This window comes from Lagenorhynchus albirostris, chromosome 6, assembly GCF_949774975.1.
Source record: "Lagenorhynchus albirostris chromosome 6, mLagAlb1.1, whole genome shotgun sequence".
NCBI lineage: Eukaryota > Metazoa > Chordata > Mammalia > Artiodactyla > Delphinidae > Lagenorhynchus > Lagenorhynchus albirostris.
The window spans coordinates 55,718,244-55,738,743 of NC_083100.1; the positions used below are offsets into that span (position 1 = coordinate 55,718,244).

The following is a 20,500-nucleotide window of genomic DNA, read 5'->3' on the forward strand; positions in this document are numbered from 1 at the left end:
TAGCTCGAAGGCCATTCCAAGTCTGAGGGGAAAATGTATGATGCAGATTATAAATATACATTCAAATATTTAATGTTTTTTATTCTAGTGTCTGTACCTGCAACTCTCTTTTCCACGTTTCGAAGAATAGAAAATTGTGCTACTTTTCTGTCATCATGAGTTATGGATTAGATAGCAAGGAAGGGTGGAGTTACCATTAAATAGCATTTATTCCCAGTTACAGAAGTAATATGCTATTCTGGTGAGGGCACTAGCTTACGAGGCAGACTTGAGTTTTCATTCTGGCTATGCCACTAACAGTACGACACGCAACAGGTCAAGTCAATTCTTTGAACATTTTCTCATCTCTAAAATGAGGATGGACTATATTAGTAGCTTTACTCATACTCTGAGTAGCCTATGGGTTTATAAGGGAAGAGTGAGAAGGAAATAAGTAGGATTTTTGTCACACACACACACATTCCATCAGAATCAGCCACTGCAGGATCAAGTTTATTTGTTTTATAAATTAATCTTCAGTGTAAACCCCAAAACTAATTAAAATTTTAAATACTGTTACCAGGAAATGTAATCATCTCCACTTTTCAACAATATACAATATGATATTCTCATCTTCTGGCCCATACCTAAAGGTCCTTTCACATACCTTTTTCTCAAACTTCCTTGTCACTAATCTTACCCCTTCCAAGTTGCTCGTCAAGTTACCAAATCATTAGCCACTACTGATTCCAGGAAGATTGAACAATGAGATATATTTGTTCAAAATCTGCCCATTGTAAGGACTGTCTTTTTCCCTCGTCCATCTGGTCTCTAAGTGAGCTATAAATCCTAAAGCAATCCACTCCAAGCCAGTAAAACACATCTGTAACCGAGGTTTTAATTTTTTCCTCCTAAGTTAATTGGTCATAGTGAAAGCCCCCATGAGGCAATATATGTAAGTTGGAGAGGAACAGCAAGGCTCACAGGAATAGGCAACAGGAGAATACGAGCACCTTGTTCATTAAACTTACTTGCTTTCAGGACCTGTCCAGGCCTGGTTCTATATTTACCTTTTCAACTTGAGGTAGGAGTCTCAGATAACACCTGGATCACGATGAGCAAGTGGAATTGCAGTTGTTTGGTGTTCCAGGGTTAGATGCTCCGCTTGGACCCAGTAGTAAACCGCTAAAATTCAAAGAGGTCCACCAAAATAGTGTCTCTTCATGGGAAAGGGCTCAAGTACAATGTTTAACCCTTACTTTAGAATCACGACCAAACATATTCTCTACACCACTGAACCCTTGAACATTTTTCAAAGTTTCAAAGGTATATATACTTTCTACTCTTTTGTCCCGATCTATGTAGTGTTAACAGTCTAATGAGCCAATGTGATGTCCTATAATGAGGAAAATAGCAAGTTTTCTGCTTGATTGTGGCCCAGAGCCTGAAAGGTGATATACTCTTGTGGCAAGAAGGTGAAACTGTGTGTGCTATTGTTCATACCAGATGAAAGCAAACTATTTCTGCTTCGTCATTAACAATTATCCTAATAAATGGCCACATGTCCCTTTGCATGATGAAAGGAAGATTCAAGTAGGCACTGCCTCGAGAGTACTCAGATTTCCTTAAACTGTGTCTAAGAACTGATTTGTATCTGGAGACTAGATAATGTTTCTCTTTTCTAGCCCTGAAGGTTTTTTGTTTGTTTGATTCTTTGATAAATAAAGCAAGTAGGACCTTAGTGGGCTGCACTGCTATTTCAGTCCTAGGGACTCCATGACCAGCTAGTCACCTTGAAGAACCTATGGGTCAGACCATTTGGGTTTTCAGACTGACCCTACTACCTTTCAAGTTAGCCACATATGAATGTTACATGCTGCTACTCGGATCATGCCTCTCTGGGATCCTCTTGTAACTCTGTAAGCCAAATTCAACTCCAGCTTCTCTCATCATCATCCCTGGTCTAAAGAGAACATTCTCCAAAACACTTTAAAATGTGCTGCACTTCTCTTTGTAGATTTGTTTCTCAAAGCCTTTGTGAAGAGTATCTTCTGGACCCCTTGGAAAGATACAGTTGAGGTGAATGGTTGGGTCAGAAATGATAAATGCACTCCTGCATTCCTATCTCCTGAAATTTTTAAATTTTTTCTTTTACATTTTACCAAAGAGATTTGCATCTCAACTTCATTTTGCATGAGTCACCATTGTGTCCAGATTTAAATCAACTGTGAGCAGAACAAACAGAATTATGCCCAGTTTCTCAAGCTAACAGTTAATCCAGAATCTCTTGTGAAATCTGTAAAATCAGCCCACTCTAAAATTGTGTCCTTCTCTTTTTCATTCAACATTTGTAAAGTCTATTCTAACCGACATTCCATGATTAATCAGCAAAGTTCTTCAATTCCTTTGGTGCTTAAGCCATCTATTCCTGAATTTCACTTTGTAATTGGTCCCTTGAAGCATATTACAATTTGACTCTGATTAAAGATCTGAAGATAGTGCAGGGTGAGAAAAGGGCATAAGAGAACTGGCCTCCTCTTATAAGGTAATTCCCTTCGGTATCTTCAGACAAAGGAGAAACACTCTTGTAAGCAAAAGGAGATACTGCTTCAGCTGGCAGAGGAGGCTTAGTGGAGTTTGGGGGTGGGAGTCCTCTAACTTCTCCAAATTCTCTCCTATATAGCATTTCAATCTTAAAGCTGTAACTTTTTTTTTTAATTGATGCGATAGGATTTGCATTTTATTTATTTTTATTGAAGTATAGTTGACTTACAATATTATGTTAATTTTAGGTGTACAACATAGTGATTCAAAATTTTTATAGATTATGCTCCATTTAAAGTTATTATAAAATATTGGTGAGATTTCCAGTGCTGCACAATATATTCTTGTAGCTTATTTATTTCATACATAGTACCTCTTAATCCCCTTCCTCTATCTTGCCCCTCCTCCCTTACCTTCGCCACTAGTTTATTCTCTATGTGAGTCTGTTTCTGTTTTATTCATTCATTTATTTTTTAGATTCCACATATAAGTGATAATATACAGTATTTTTCTTTCTCTGTCTGACTTATTTCACTAAGCATAATACCTTCCAGGTCCATCTATGTGGTTGCAAATTGCTAAATTTCATTCTTTTTTATCACTGAGTAATATTCTATTGTGTGTATATATATATATAAATATATATACCATATTTTCTTTATCCATTCATCTATTGATGGACACTTAGGTTGCTTCCATATCTTGGCTATAGTAAATAATGCTGCTATGAACACCAGGTGCATGTCTTTTTGAATTAGTGTTTTCACTTTCTTCAGATATATACCAGGAGTAGAATTGCTAGAGCATATGGTAGTTCTGCTTTTAGTTTTGAGAAATCTCCATATTGTTTTCTATAGTGGCTGAACCAATTTACTTTCCTACCAACAATGTACTAGGCTCCCCTTTTCTCTACATCCTCGCCAGCATTTCTGACAGGTGTGAGGTGATATCTCATGGTTTTGATTTACATTTCTCTGATGATTAGCAATGTTGAGCAGCCTTTCATGTGCCTGTTGGCCATGTGTGTGTTTTCTTTGGACAAATGTCTATTCAGTTCTTCTGCCCATTTTTTGATCAAGTTGTTAGTTTTTTTGATATTGAGCTGCATGAACGCTTTATATATTTTGGATATTAACCTCTTATTTGTCTTATCATTTGCAAATATTTTCTTTCATTCAGTGTGTTATTTTTTCATTTTGTCAGTGGTTTCCTTTGCTGTGCAAAAGTCTTTAAGTTTAGCTAAGTCCCATTTCTTTATTTTTTCTTTTGTTTCCTTTGCATTTGGAGACTGATCCAAAAAAATATTGCTATGATTTGTGTCAGAGAATGTTTTGCCTACATTTTCTTCTGGGAGTTTGTTCGTTTGTTTGTTTTTTTGCGGTATGCGGGCCTCTCACTCTTGTGGCCTCTCCTGTTGTGGAGCACAGGCCCCGGATGTGCAGGCTCAGCGGCCATGGCTCACGGGCCCAGCTGCTCCGCGGCAGGTGGGATCTTCCCGGACCGGGACACGAACCCGCATCCCCTGCATCGGCAGGCAGACTCTCAACCACTGTGCCACCAGGAAAGCCCCTTTTGGGAGTTTTATACTTTCTACTCTTATATTTAGGTCTTTAATCCATTTTGAGTTTATTTTTGTATATCATGTGAGAAAGTCTTCTAATTTTATCATTTTACATGTTGCTGCCCAGTTTTTCCCAGCACCACTTATTGAAGAGACTATCTTTTCCCATCATATATTCTTTCCTTTGTCACAGATTATTGACCATAAGGGCATGCGTTTATTTCTGGTCTCTGTTCCATTGATCTATGTGTCTGTTTTTGTGCCAGTGCCATACTGTTTTGATTACTGTAGCTTTGTAGCATAGTCTAAAGTCAGGGAGCATGATACCTCCAGCTTTATTCTTTTTCCTCAAGATTGTTTTGGCTATTAGGGTCTTTTGTGGTTCCATATAAATTTTAGGACTATTTCTTCTAGTTCTGTGAAAAATGTCATGGGTATTTTAATAAGGATTGCATTAAATCTGTAGATTGCTTTGGGTAGTATGAACATTTTAACAATATTAATTCTTCCAATTCACAAACATGGGATATCGTTCCATTTCTTGGTATCATCTTCAATTTCCTTCATCAGTGTTTAATAGTTTTCAGCTTATAGGTCTTTCATTTCCTTGGTTAAGTTTATTCTTAGGTATTTTATTCTTTCTGGTGTGATTTTGAATGGGATTGCTTTTTCTTTCTGATAGTTCATTATCAGTGTATAGAAGAGCCATAGATTTCTGTATATTAATCTTGTATCCTGCAAATTTACTGAATTCATGTATTAGTTCCAATAGTTTTTTGGTGGAGATGTTAAGGTTTTCTATATATAGTATCATGTCATCTGCAAATAGTGTGTTTTACTTCTCTCCTTCCAATTTGGATGCCTTTTATTTCTTTTTCTTGTCTGATTCCTGTGGTTAGTCCTTCTAATACTATGTTAAATGGAAGTGGTGAGAGTAGGCATTCTTGTCTTGTTCCTGATTTTAGAGGAAAAGCTTTCAGCTTTTCACCATTGAGTATGATATTTACTATGGGTTTGTCTTATATGGTCTTAATTATGTTGACATACGTTCCCTCTGTACCAACTTTGATGAGAGTTTTTATAATAAATGGATGCTGAATTTTGTCAAATGCTTTTTCTGTGTATATTGAAATGATCATGTAATTTGTATCCTTCCTTTTGTTAATGTGGTGTATCACACTGATTTGCAGATACTGAAGCATCCTTGCATCCCTGGAATAAGTCCTGCTTGATCATAGTATACGGTCCTCTTTATATATTGTTGAATTTGGCGGTTTTTTTGTTTTTTTTAATTTTTAAATTTAATTTTACTTATTTTTTTATACAGCAGGTTCTTATTAGTCATCAATTTTATACACATCAGTATATACATGTCAATCCCAATCACCAATTCATCACACCACCATCCCCACCCCTCACCCCCGCGGCTTTCCCCCCTTGGTGTCCATATGTTTGTTCTCTACGTCTGTCCCTCAACTTCTGCCCTGCAAACCGGTTCATCTGTACCATTTTTCTAGGTTCCACATACATGCGTTAATATACGATATTTGTTTTTCTCTTTCTGACTTACTTCACTTTGTATGACAGTCTCTAGATCCATCCGCATCTCAACAAATGACCCAATTTCGTTCCTTTTTATGGCTGAGTAATATTCCATTGTAGATATGTACCACTTCTTCTTTATCCATTCATCTGTCGATGGGCATTTAGGTTGCTTCCATGACCTGGCTATTGTAAATAGTGCTGCAATGAACATTGGGTTGCATGAGTCTTTTTGAATTACGGTTTTCTCTGGGTAGATGCCCAATAGTGGGATTGCTGGATCATATGGTAATTCTATTTTTAGTTTCTTGAGGAACCTCCATACTGTTCTCCATAGTGGCTGTATCAATTTACATTCCAACCAACAGTGCAAGAGGGTTCCCTTTTCTCCACACCCTCTCCAGCATTTGTTGTTTATAGATTATTATAGATTTTCTGATGATGCCCATACTAACTGGTGTGAGGTGATACCTCATTGTAGTTTTGATTTGCATTTCTCTAATAATTAGAGATGTTGAGCAGCTTTTCATTGCTTCCTGGCCATCTGTATATCTTCTTTGGAGAAATGTCTATTTAGGTCTTCTGCCCATTTTTTGATTGGGTTTTTGTTTTTTTAATATTGAGCTGCATGAGCTGTTTATATATTTTTTCCTTTTTATATATTGTTGAATTTGGTTTGCTAAGATTTGTTGAGGATTTTGCATCTATATTCATCGAAGATATTGGCCTGTAATTTTCTTTTTTTGCTGTGTTTTTGTCTGGTTTTGGTATGAGGGTAATGGTGGCCTTGTAGAATGAATTTAGGAGTGTTCCCTCCTCTTCAATTTTTTGGAACAGTTTGAGAAGGATAGGTATTGGGTCTTCTTTATATATTTGGTAGAATTCTCCTGTGAAGCCATCCAGTCTTGGACTTTTGTTTGACGGAATTTTTTGGTTACTGATTCAATTTCACTACTAGTGATTGGCCTGTTCAGATTATCTATTTATTCCTGATTCTGTCTTTGAAGATTATATTTTTCTAGAAATCTATCCATTTCTTCTAGGTTGTCCAATCTGTTGGCATATAGCTGTTCATAATATTCTCTTATGATTTTTTGTGTCTCTGTGATATCAGTTGTAATTTCTCCTCTTTCATTTCTTATTTAGTTTGTGTCCTGTCTCTTTTTTCCATGGTGATCCTAGTAAAGGCTTATCAACTTTGTTTACCTTTTCAAAAAAAAAAGCTCTTGGTTTCTTTGATTTTTTTAAAAAATAAATAAATTTATTTATTTATGGCTGTGTTGGGTCTTCATTGCTGTGCACGGGCTTTCTCTAGTTGCGGCGAGCAGGGGCTACTCTTCGTTGTGGTGTGCAGGCTTCTCATTGCAGTGGCCCCTCTTGTTGTGGAGCACGGGCTCTAGGCATGCGAGCTTCAGTAGTTGTGGCATGTGGGCTCAGTAGTTGTGGCTCGTGGGCTATAGGGTGCAGGCTCAGTAGTTGTGGCACACAGGCTTAGTAGCTCTGCGGCATGTGGGATCTTCCCCAGACCAGGGATCGAACCTGTATCCCCTGATTGGCAGGCAGATTCTTAACCACTGTGCCACCAGGGAAGTCCTCTTTGATCTTTTGTTTTTTTTTTTGTTTCAATTTTATCTATTTCCTCTCTGATCTTTATTATTTCTGTCCTGTTGACTGTGGGCTTTGTTTGTTCTTCTTTTTCTAATTCCTTTAGACGTTAGGTTAGATTGTTTATTTGAGAATTTTCCTGTTTCTTGAGGTAGACCTGTATTGCAATAAATTTCCCAGTTGGAACTACTTTTGCTTCATCTCATAGATTTTTGGAAAGTTGTATTTTTATTTTCATATGTCTCGAGGTATTTTCTGATTTCCTCTTTGATTTTTTCATTGACCCATTGGCTTTTTACTGGCATGTTATTTATTCTCCAAGTGTTTGTGTTTTCCCCATTTTCCTTCCTATAAATGATTTCTAGTTTCATACCATTGTGGTTGGGAAAAATGCTTGATATAATTTCTATTCTTTTAAATGTGTTGAGACTTGTTTTATAGGCTATTCTGCAGCTCTGTCTTGTTTTGTAGATCTATCCTAGAGAACGTTCCATGTGTACTTGAAAAGAATGTGTATTCTGCTGTTTTTGGATGGAATGTCTTCAATTTATCTATTAAGTTCAACTGGTCTAATGTGTCATGTAAGACCACTATTTCCTTGTTGATTTTCTGTCTGGATGATTTGTAATTGATGTAAAGGGGGTGTCAGTTTCTCCCTTTATGTCTATTTATATTTACTTTATATATTTAGGTGCTTCTATAATAGGTATGTATATGTTAACAAATGTTATATCTTCTTCTGTTGATCCTTTTATCATTACTTAATGCCTTACTTTGTCTTTTGTTATTGTCTTTTGTTGTAAAGTCTATTTTGTCTTATATGAATATTGCTACCCCAGCTTTCTTGTCATCTCCATTTGCATGAAATATCTTTTTCCAACCCCTCACTTTCTGTCTGTGTGTGTCTTTAGCTCTAAAGTGAGTCTTTTTTAAGCAGCATATATATATGGGTCTTCTTTTTTTTTTTAATCCAGTCTGCCATCCTATGGCTTTTGATTGAAGCATTTAATCCATTGGCATACCTTTAAAGTGATTATTGTTGTATATGTACTTATTGCCATTTTGTCATTTGTTTCCTGGTTGGTTTTGTAGTTCTTCTGTGTTCTCCTCTTCTCCTTTTAGTTTCTTCCCTTTTGGTTTGATAATTTTCTTTAGTGGTATGCTTATGTTTCTTTCTCTCTAGTTTTTGTGAATCTATTGTAGGTTTTTGATTTGTAGTTACCATGGGGTTCATATATGTTGACCTAAAACTACATCTGCTTGTTATAAACGGATAGTCATTTATGTTCAAACACATTCAAAAGATCTATATCTTTTACTCCTCTCCCCCAACATTTTGTGTTTTTGATGTCATATTTTACATCTTCATTCTTATCCCTTAACTGTTTAGTGTAGTTTTAGTTGATTTTAAAATTTTTGTCTTTTAATCATTTAACTAGCTTATTTAAGTGGTTGATCAACAGACTTTACTATATATTTGCTTTTACTAGTGGGATTTTTCCTTTCCTAAAAATTCCTACTTTGTGTAGCCTTTTCTTTTCCACTTAGAAAAAAACCTTTAACATTTCTTTTAGGGTTGGTTTAGTATTGATTAACTCTTTACTTTTTTGCTTGTCTGAGAAGTTCTTTATATCTCCTTTAATTCTGAAAGATAACCTTGCAGGATAGAGTATCCTAGGTTGCAGGATATTTTTCCTTTCAACACTTTACATATATCATACCATTCCCTTCTGGCCTGCAAAGTTTCTGCAGAAAAATCAGCTGACAGACTTCTGGGGGTTCCCCTGTATGTGACTCTTTTTTTTTTTTTCTTGCTGCTTTTAAAATTCTCTCTTTAACTTTTGCCATTTTAATTATGTCTTGGTGTGGTCTCTTTGGGTGCATCTGTTTTGGACTCTCTGTGCTTCCTGTACGTGGATATCTGTTTCTGTCTTCAAGTTCAGGAAGTTTTCAGCCATAACTTCAACAAATACATTTTTAATCCTTTTTCTTTCTGTCTTCTCTTTCTGGGACCTCTATAATCCGAATATTAGTACAGTTGCTATTGTCCTAGAGGTCCCTTAAACTATTCTCATTCTTAAATTTATTTTTCTTTTTGCTGTTCTGATTGGGTGATTTCCATTATTCTATCTTCCAGACCACTTATGTGTTCTTCTGTATCACCTAGTCTGTTGTTAATTCCTCCTAGTGTGTTCTTCATTTCAGTTATTGTATTCTTTAGCTCTGACTGGTTCTTTCTATTATTTTCTAGTTCCTTGTTAAAATGCTCACTGTGTTCATCTATTCTTTTCCCTAATTCAGTTAGCATTCTTATTACTAATGCTCTGAACTCTTTATCTGATAATTATTTATCTCAGGTTCATTTTTGTTTTCTCAGGGTTCTTTTCCTTGTTCTTTCACTTGAAACAAATTCCTCTCTCTTCTCATTTTGCTGAACTTTCTCTGTCTCTACGAAAGGAGGTGAAACAGTTACCTATTGTGGTCTTGAAGGGGTGTCCTTGTGTGAGAGCTTTCCTATGCAGTCTGTGTGTGCCCAGTGGCTTTGGTGGGAGAGCTGAATCTGATGTGAGCATAGGCCACATCTTCCCCCAGGGTGTGCCGGCAGTTATCACCTTGGTGGCAGGTGGGGCTGGAGATGGAAGGGCTAGAGTCAGTGCCAGGTGTGAGCTTCTCCTATGCTCAGTGACCATAACTGCCCCATGGGGGCAGGGACAGGTCCCAAGGTGCTAGAGCAGAAGCCCTGAGATTGAGGTCTGAGCTGGTTCTGTTCCCTCTAAATGTGAGTTCTCACCTCTCCCAACATGGTCACCTTTGCCCCAGTGGGGAGCAGTGCTGAAGCAAGAGGGGCTGGAACTGGTGCCCTGTGTGGGCTGGGGTGCTCACTGGTGTGAGCCCAGTACACCAGTCAGAGTTCCAGACTGCTCCCAAAATGCTGCCTCTGTGAGTGCCAGCAATGGCTTTCCCCACCCTGTTCAGATGCAGTACCAGGTCCAAGTTGACTGTGTCCGCATGAAGTGCACACTCTCCTTGGCAATGGCAAACTTCACCCTAGTGTGGAGCTGCCCCAGAACAAGAGAGGACAGTGTGAGTGTTCAATGTGGGCCAGAATGTGAACTGGGGTGGTCTTGACACATGAATCAAGAGTTTCAGACAGCTCCCAATCTGCTGCCTTTTTGAATGCCAGTAATGGCAGCCACCATCTCATTCAGAGGCAGTGTCAGGTCTGAGCTGGCTCCGTACCCCACAACTGCACACTCTCCTTGGCAGCTACAACCTTTGTCCTAGTGGGGAGCTGCACTGGAGCTAGAGGACCCAGAGCAGGTGCTTTGCATGGGCTGGGGCACATTCTGGGGCAGTCACAGGAATCCAGCCAGAATACCGGGAAGTTTCAATCTGTTTCCTCCACCTTGTTTCTGGGAGTAAGCAAGTTTGTGCAGCTCTTTACTAGTGGAGTCTAGGTTTCTTACAGCCCTCCTGTTAGTCCCCCTGGTTTCCAAACCAGCTAAGGGGATTCATCTTCCCAGTGTCAGACCCCAGAGGTAGGGTACTCAATATGTAGTTCAAACTACTCACTCTTCTAGGAGGATCTCTGAGCCCATGATATCCCTCTCCTCTTCTGTGTCCCCTCCTAGGCATGCAGATCCCGACCCGATCTCTTCTCTTCCCTTCTTACCTGACTCCGTGTGGACCTTTCTTTATAACCTTGGTGATATAAGAGTCTTTCTGCCAGTCTCCAGTTTGTTGTCAGTGAGAATTATTCCACATGTAGATGTATTTTTGACGTGTTCGTAGCAAGGAGGTGAGTTCCGCATCCCCCTACTCCACCACCTTGATCTCCTCCAAAGCTGTAACTCTGTCTGGATTAGCACCTTAACATATGTTCATATAAGACCCCAGTTAAGGAGGTGAATTCAGCTGATTTGCAAGTCAGCAGTCAACAAGAACAAATGCTGGTTTTATAGCTATCTCAATCCTAGGGCTATAAGAATTTCTTTTAATAATTCACAGTTTGGGTTTCAGTTCATATTTTAAAATGAGAATCTAGAGATTTCCACTTGTTGATCGTATCAACTGAAGCAGCTAACTTCAGCACACAGCTCTTGAATTCCTCATACCCCTCATATTGTTCTATGGCAACAACAGTTAGGACAAGACCTAACCTAACATGGACAAGACCTCCATGGTCTTGTCTTCAATGCCCACCTTAGTCCTAATATTCACAGGCATTCATTTCTTTTTTAAAAATATTTATCTATTTGGCTATGCCGGATCTTAGTTATGGCACGCGGGATCCTCGTTGCGGCATGCAAGGTCTTCATTGTGGCATGCGGGATCTTTTTAGTTGTGGCATGTAGGATCTTTAGTTGCGGCACGCAGGATCTTTTAGTTGCAGCATGCGGGCTCTTAGTTGCAGCCTGCGAGATCTAGTTCCCTGACCAGGGATCGAACCTGGGCCCCCTGAATGGGGAGCATGGAATCTTAACCACTAGACCACCAGGGAAGTCCCCACAGACACTCATTTCTTTAGCTGTTTCACTGTAACAGGCCATGGGCTTCCAGCATCCCATCTATCTTCAAACATAATGAGTCTGGATAACTAGAGTCTCCTCATTTCCCTAAGAGTCTGTTGTCTGTAATCAGCTCCTCATACAAGTCTCTGTACACTTCAGGAGTCATAACTGCAAGCTACCAACTCTAGGTAGCTTAAACAGAATGGAATTTGTTGGAAGGATGCCAAATAGCTCACAAAATCTATGGGAAAGTTAAAAACCAAACTCAAGAAACAGAAGCCAAAAGAGACTGGCAACAGATAACTCAGCCAAGGACCTCTGTTGGAACAGTCTGATTAGAATGCTGGCAGAACTTGGCCAAGACCTGTTAAAGGAAGAGTCTAGGCAGAATGCTTCCAGTGACACTGCTACCACCAGGCATTCTCCTCCTGGGTTATTGACATCACCACTCTCTCTGTAAATAACTTGCCAGTCCCTGTACCTTTGCATCACTCCTGGATTCAATGTCAGTATCTCACTGGGTGAACCTCAGTTATATGCTGATGCCCTTCCTATTTAGAAGAAGGAAGATCTTCCCTTCTTCAGTTTCCATACTGGGAAAAGCATTCATGTGCTAGGTAACCAAAACACACACACACACACACACACACACACACACACACACACATCCAGGCCATCATACTTGGATTTATTTCTGGACTTCCTATTCTATTTTATTGGCTGTTTATTTTGTTGCCACTATGATATTGTTTCAATTTCAGCCATTTTATAATTTCTTTTAAAATCTGATCATTCAAATCCCCTTCCCTCTCATAAGTTTAAAAATTTTTTTCTTTGCTCTTCTTAGCTTCATTTTTCTCAGTGAATTTCAGAACTCTTTTATCAAGATTTCAAGAATATCTAATTAGAATTTTGATTGGAATTTTATTATATTTATGAATACTTTGAGGGAATAATTTATAATTTTTACAGTGTTGAACCTTCTTATCCAAGAACATGGTATAGCTCTCTATTTAAGCCTTCTTTTAAACTCTTGGTTAGTTATATAGTTGTCTTCATGTAGATTTGGCACATTTCTTAAACTTATGTTTTTGTTGTTAGGGTAAATGGAATTTGCTCCATTTTGTTTTCCGTTAGAAGAGTGTCAAGGCCCTCTTTTTGGCCCAAGCAAAATCTTAACATCTCATAACCTTACTAAGCAAATAGTTCTAAGATTACTAAGCTATATTAATCATCATTGAGCGAAATTCTTCCTAGGTTTATCCAGTTTCCATTATAGAATTAAATCTTATACTTTGTAGTATAAATTTGAGTTTGAAAGTTAAAAGTAAGGAATGTCCATTTATTCACATAATTTTGGTGTTCTATTGTCAAAATATTCAGAAGATTGTCAAAGGAAATGGAAAAACCAATTGCTCTCTTTGGTAAACATGGTGTGAATCACTCATAAAAGAGGGACATCCTAACATGTTCTTTCCACTATGGATGCCAAATCTGATAAAACAGAATGAATGACCAGATTAGACAGATAGCAAAATTCTGAGTAAAAGAAATTACATTAACTGTGTGCCTGGTGCAGGATTTCTTATCCAGTCCCTGCTCAATCTAATACAACCCAGACCTTAGCCATGACTTAAGGAGTCACTGGAGAGAGTTAAGAAAACATTTGGAAGACCTTTGAAGCTTTCTGAGGACTGGTCAGAGATGACCTTCAGCATCACCCAGTCACTGAGGAACTCCTGCTGCCAATTCATTCTTGGTAACTGAGACATTAGGAACTCTACTCAGTACTCTGTAATGACAGATATGGGAAAAGAATCTAAAAAAGTGTGGATATAGGTATATGTATAACTGAATCACTTTGCTGTACTGCAGAAATTAACACAACATTGTAAATCAACTATACTCCAATAAAATTTTTTTTAAAAAACATATACTTCAAAAAAAAAAGAAAAAGGAATGTCTTTCAGGGGAGTAAATTCAGAAAAAAAAATCAGAATTGGATAAATTGGAAGACAGTGGCCACTGTACTAGTACTACAGTACCCCCTAGTGGACACAAAGAAACATGGTCTTGTTTATGCCAAGAATGACCCCAGTCTCTTCCACAGGCATTTAAAATCTGGAGGGGCCTTAGTGATCAAGTAGGTCAACATCCCTAGCTCCAGAAAAGGAAACTGAGGAACAAAAAAGAAATGATTGCCCCAAGTTTACATAGCCAACCCAAGGCTAAAGTCCAAGATTCTTAACTCTCACTTTTCTTCCTTTCCCCTCCCCTTTCTTTCTTCCTTTTTTCAACATGTACCATTGCACCTATTATGAAGCAGAGTGCTAAGAATGCAAATATAAAAAATATTTAGTCTTTGCCTTCAAGTCTAGTTTTCTTTCAAGCCTACTTCTTTTAACACGTTTCAGAGAATGAATTTGCAGAGAATGACCAAACAACCATGTAGGCGAAGGTTCTCAATCATCCACAAATTGACTCACAATGTGATTAACTATTGAGACTAGACTGGAAAACACATTTGCAAATGTGGAATGTGCCCTTGACCAGGTTCAGACCATTTCATGAAGAGAGAAGACTTTACAGATTTATAGCTGAATTCTATTGCAAAAAATGGCAATAGAATATTGAAGGTTTTATGTGTGCCCAGCACCTAATCCCAAACATTATCATTTGAGTGCACTCCACTGAGCAAATACTTATTGAGGACCTATGTGCAAGGCATGTACTAAACACCAGGTTTAGTATGGTAAAGAAAACAGATATGGTCCTATGGTTTCTGCGCTCATAAAGCTTACAGTCTCCTGTGTGTGTCTGTGTGTGTGTGTGTGTGTGTGTGTGTGTGTGTGTGTGTGTGTGTGTGTGTAATTCTCTAAATCCCAGGAAAACTGTTTTCCCCATTTCACTTTGGGAAGTCTTATTTTGATATTATGGAAATCAGGTAGTATGCAAAGATTTTCTAAAATTACTCTGCCTCCACCATAAGGGAAATAAATAATAAAGATTTAGGAACAGATAGGACTGGAATTGAATCCCAGTCCCACCATTTACAAGCTATTAGACAAACCGATTCACTTCTCTAAACCCCAGTTGCTTCTATAAAATGAAAATAATATTTATCCTTTGGGAGAGATGATGTTTTATCATTATCCTTATTAATTTCTAAACAGAGACATTACTTCTTGAGTCAAAAGCATGAATTATATATTCTTTTTCCTAAAGTTCAGATAAATTTTCAAAAAAGAAGCATTAATATTGTTCACTCAGTTTCACAAAGAATGTCATTTTCCAGGATTAATACAGGAAAATATTCATGGCCATTGACATTTTAATTTCAAAAAAAAAAGGTAAAATCCTCTAACAATGACTGCTATTACAAAAGCATTTCTTAATTTTTAAAAATTTATTTATTTTGTTTTATTTATTTTTGGCTGCATTGGGTCTTTATTGCTGTTCACAGGTTTTCCCTAGCTGTGGCAGGCACGCGGGCCTCTCATTGCGGTGGCTTCTCTTGTTGCGGAACACGGGCCCTAGGCGCACAGGCTTCAGTAGTTGTGGCTCTCGAGCTCTAGAGCGTAGGCTCAGTAGTTGTGGCGCACTGGCTTAGTTGCCCCGTGGCATGTGGGATCCTCTGGGACCTGGGCTCGAACCCATGTTCCCTGCCTTGGCAGGCAGATTCTTAACCACTGTGCCACCAGGAAAGCCCCTGCAAAAGCATTTCTAAAGGCTATTTTCTTCCATGGGTGAACATGGCCTTGCTCCACAGAAACAAAGCCTGTTATCTCAGTTATGATGAATAAACCTGGTATGACCATTGTTTAAAGAATTTTTTAGTATATTGTATCTTAACTTACCACTCCACCTATTTAATGGTTTGTCAAAGGCAAGAATCATGTTTTACTTTCACTATCCTCCCTGCCCAATGGTACCTTGCATAGATTTAGAGCATGCTAAATGTGTGCTAAGTAAAAAGACTATATCTTATTATTTGCTATTTGATAAGTAAGCTGAGAGAGAAAATCTGGCCTACGTTATAGGTACACTTACTTTGTCATACCTGCAAGTAGCAATTATCAAACAAATTCCATTCCTATAACATTCCTTCTAGAGGAATGGAGGACTGGTATGTTTGCACATGGCATGCATGCAGCAGGCCAACTTCCTTTCCCTGTTGTAATATTTCCTAAAGCTTGCTCCACACAGCACCGGTCCTATGAAAAGCCCAGGGTTTCAAGATCCAATAAGTTTGGGAAACTTTGCCCAGCACTTTCCTCTCTTGCAAGTTCACAGTGCACATTGGTAAACTAAAGACTATTAGAAGTCCTGGCTGTAATAAGGAAAACTGTTTTAAATGGTTTTACCTAGCATTTCCTAAATTTATTTGACCAGTGTTTCACCTATAAACATTCTGCAGAACTAAGAGCTTCTGTGGAACACACTGACTTCAGGAAACTGCCCCTGAGTCTTCAAAGCACCTCTTTATCTTGTTAACACACACACACACACACACACACACACGCACGCACGCACGCACGCGCCTGCCATTTCATCTCCAAATCTTGCAGGACTGAGAATATGAGCATTTCCAGCAACATCTTAACTATGGAGAAATTACACCACTTTGGAGGTCCCAGAAAGTTAACACAATTTAACTTTATTTATGTAAGAAGAGTTCAATTTGAATACAGGAAATGGCTCCGCAGGAATGCCTGTCATAAACACCGGTAACAGATATCCAAATTCTGTTTTGTATCTGGGAGAGACGGAGAGAGAGGGGGGAAAAACACAAAATTATCACCACCAAATCTTCCTGATGTATCTTACAGTTTTCTACAAATCAGTATACAGTGTCCATTTTCCCATAACTCCGTCCTGGGACTTCCAGTTTATTTTTCCAGTTTATGAGTGTTTCTCATTCTCTTCTCTAGATGGCAGCACAGATGAAAAAATGCCAGAAAACCTCAGAGCAGACTGGCCTCAACCACAGCAAACAGCTCTCAACAGCCTGCCCCCAGCTCACCCTTCCTTTTCATTAAAAAATAAACACAGAACCTGAGGTATGATGGTTGACATTTAATTTTTTCAAATAGATTTAATCAGGTATATGAGGATGGAAAGAATTAATGACAAAGTGATATCAGTGAGTGAGGAAACTGACTACTTAGCAGCATCTCTCCCATGCCAGTTGTATTTTCTGTGTCTTAAAGTTAATGTCATCAATGTGCAGGTCATGCATCCTGCCATATAAGCATATAAGCATCATTACACTGGGCGTGTGAAACAGCCAAACTCCAAGCCACTTGGTTTGCTATAAGTATTGGATTCATTTAAGATACATAATGCTATTTTACTGATTCTTTTGTCAACCAATGCTTTGAATGTGCTGTAAAGTGATTGCCATGTCACCAGATGCTGCACAAGCTTAGAGCTTAGGAAGTTAGCATGAAGGGAACAGTGAATTAAAAGCTGAAAGTTACAGTTACTTCAATAAGGCCAGAAAAAAAGGAGTGGAATGGACTTAGAAGATCTTTATATCAAAGCCCCACTGGGATTTTCTTAAAACCTCCCTTTTCCTGGGGTCATTGAATCTCTTTATTAAACAATAAAATGGGGTCTACCAGCAAGATGTTCACTAAAAAATCTGCTGACAGAGAGAATGTAAGGAAGATGAAGCCCTCAACTTGTGGCATTTCAAGGGTTCAGGAGTACTCCAAAGAACACTAAATTGTTCATGTGTAGTGAACTGGACAGACACTAAAATGCGACCTGTGCCTTTTAAACAAACAAAAAAACTCACCATGGAGAGTGAAAATAAATATAGTGTGTAAATAAACCAACCTGAGGCCAAGAGTGCATTGTGGTTCATATTTAAGAAAAAATCGATTTACAGTGATTAGAGTCCTTTATAAATTTTTTCTTTCTCCTTTTCTTTTTCCCAAATATTGACATATTTTATTATTCAATATCAACAATTACATTTTTTTTGGAATTATTGATATTTATTTAATTAATTTTTTTATACAGCAGGTTCTTATTAGTTATCCATTTTATATATATTACTGTATTTATGTCTTTTCTAGGTTCCACATATATGCGTTAATATACAATATTTGTTTTTCTCTTTCTGACTTACTTCAATCTGTATGATAGTCTCTAGATCCATCCACATCTCTACAAATGACCCAGTATTGTTCCTTTTTATGGCTGAGTAATATTCCATTGTATATATGTACCACTTCTTCTTTATCCATTCATCTGTCAATGGGCACTTAGGTTGCTTCCATGACCTGGCTATTGCTGCAGTGAATATTGGGGTGAATGTGTCTTTTTGAATTATGGTTTTCTCAGGGTATATGCCCAGTAGTGGGATTGCTGGGCCATATGGTAATTCTATTTTTAGTTTTTTAAGGAACCTCCATACTGTTCTCCATAGTGGCTGCATCAATTTACTTTCCCACCAGCAGTGCAAGAGGGTTCCCTTTTCTCCACACCCTCTCCAGCATTTGTTGTTTGCAGATTTTCTGATGATGCCTATTCTAACTGGTGTGAGGTAATACCTCATTGTACATTTTTTTTTTTGTGGTACGCGGGCCTCTCACTGTTGTGGCCTCTCTTGTTGCAGAGCACAGGCTCCGGACACACAGGCTCAGTGGCCATGGCTCACGGGCCCAGCCATTCCGTGGCATGTGGGATCTTCCCGGACTGGGGCATGAACCCGTGTCCCCTGCATCAGCAGGCAGACTCTCAACCACTGCGCCACCAGGGAAGCCCCCTCATTGTACTTTTGATTTGCATTTCTCTAATAATTAGTGATGTTGAGCAGCTTTTCATGTGCTTCCTGGCCATCTGTATGTCTTCTTTGGAGAAATGTCTATTTAGGTCTTCTGCCCATTTTTTGATTGGGTTGTTTATTTTTTTAATATTGACTGCATGAGCTGTTTATATATTTTGGAGATTAATCCTTTGTTGATTCATTTGCAAATATTTTCTCCCATTCTGCGGGTTGTCTTTTCATCTTGTTTGTACTTTCCTTTGCTTTGCAAAAACTTTTAAGTTTCATTAGGTCCCATTTGTTTATTTTTGTTTTTATTTCCATTACTCTAGGAGGTGAATCAAAAAAGATCTTGCTGTGATTTATGTCAAAGATTTTTCTTCCTATGTTTTCCTCTAAGAGTTTTATAGTGTCCGGTCTTTAATCCATTTTGAGTTTATTTTTGTGTACGGTGTTAGGGAGTGTTCTAATTTCATTCTTTTACATGTAGCTGTCCAGTTTTCCCTGCACCATTTATTGAAAAGGCTGTCTTTCCTCTACTGTATATTCTTGCCACCTTTGTCATAGATTAGGTGACCATAGGTGCATGGGTTATCTCTGGGCTTTCTGTTCTGTACTATTGATCTATATTTCTCTTTTTGTGCCAGTACCATACTATCTTGATTACTGTAGTTTTGTAATGTAGTCTGGAGTCTCGGAGCCTGATTCCTCCAGCTCCGTTTTTCTTTCTCAAGGTTGCTTTGGCCATTTGGGGTCTTTTGTGTTCCCATAAAATTGTAAAATTTTTTGTTCTAATTCTGTGAAGAATGCCATTGGTAATTTGATAGGAATTGCATTGAATCTGTAGAATGCTTTGGGTAGTATAGTCATTTTCACAATATTGATTCTTCCAATCCAGGAACATGGTATATTTCTCCATCTGTTTGTGTCATCTTTGATTTCTTTCATCAGTGTTTTATAGTATATTGAGTGCAGGTCTTTTGCTTTCTTAAGTAGGTTTATTCCTAGGTATTTTATTCTTTTTGTTGTGATGGTAAATGGGATTGTTTCCTTAATTTCTTTTTCTGATCTTTTTTTGTTAGTGTATAGGAATGCAAGAGATTTCTGTGCATTAATTCTGTATCCTGCAACTTTACCAGATTCATTGATTAGCTCTAGTAGTTTTCTGGTGGCATCTTTAGGATTTTTGATGTATAGTGTCATGTCATCTGCAAACAGTGACAGTTTTACTACTTCTTTTCCAATTTGTATTCCTTTTATTTCTCTTTCTTCTCTGATTGCTGTGGCTAGGTGCTTTGTATTTCTGCAGTGCCTGTGGTAACTTCTCCTTTTTCATTTCTAATTTTATTGATTTGAGTCCTCTCCCTCTTTTTCTTGATGAGTCTGGCTAATTGTTGATCAATATTGTTTATCTTCTCAAAGAACCAGCTTTTAGTTTAATTGATCTTTGCTATTGTCTTCTTTGTTTCTATTTCATTTATTTCTTCTCTGATCTTTATGATTTCTTTCCTTCTACTAACGTTGGGTTTTGTTTGTTCTTATTCCTCTAGTTCCTTTAGGTGTAAAGGAATTTTTTGTTTATTTGTTGCTATTTGTTGCTTATTTGAGATTTTTCTTGTTTCTTGAAATAGGCTTGTATTGCTATAAACTTCCCTCTTAGAGCTGCTTTTGCTGCATCCCACAGGTTTTGGATTATCGTGTTTTCATTGTAATTTGTCTCTAGGTATTTTTTGTTTTCCTCTTTGATTTCTTCAGTGATCTCTTGGCTATTTAGTAACATCTTGTTTAGCCTCCATGTGTTTGTGTTTTTTACATTTTTTCCTTGTAATTGATTTCTAATCTCATAGCACTGTGGTCAGAAAAGATGCTTGATACGATTTCAATTTTCTTAAATTTACTGAGGCTTGATCTGTGACCCAAGATGTGATCTATCCTGGAGAATGTTCCATGTGCACTCGAGAAGAAAGTGTAATCTGCTGTTTT

At 37.9% G+C, this 20,500-nt stretch overlaps 1 long non-coding RNA gene across 2 annotated transcripts in view; it reads left to right on the forward strand.

Moving 5' to 3' along the window:
- LOC132522278 (uncharacterized) overlaps positions 1-20,500 on the forward strand; it is a 136,630-nt gene that overhangs the window by 54,672 nt on the left and 61,458 nt on the right. For both annotated transcript variants that reach the window (XR_009541148.1, XR_009541147.1), the window contains exon 3: positions 16,674-16,802. This is a non-coding gene — a long non-coding RNA (uncharacterized LOC132522278). The remainder of the gene's footprint in view (positions 1-16,673; positions 16,803-20,500) is intronic.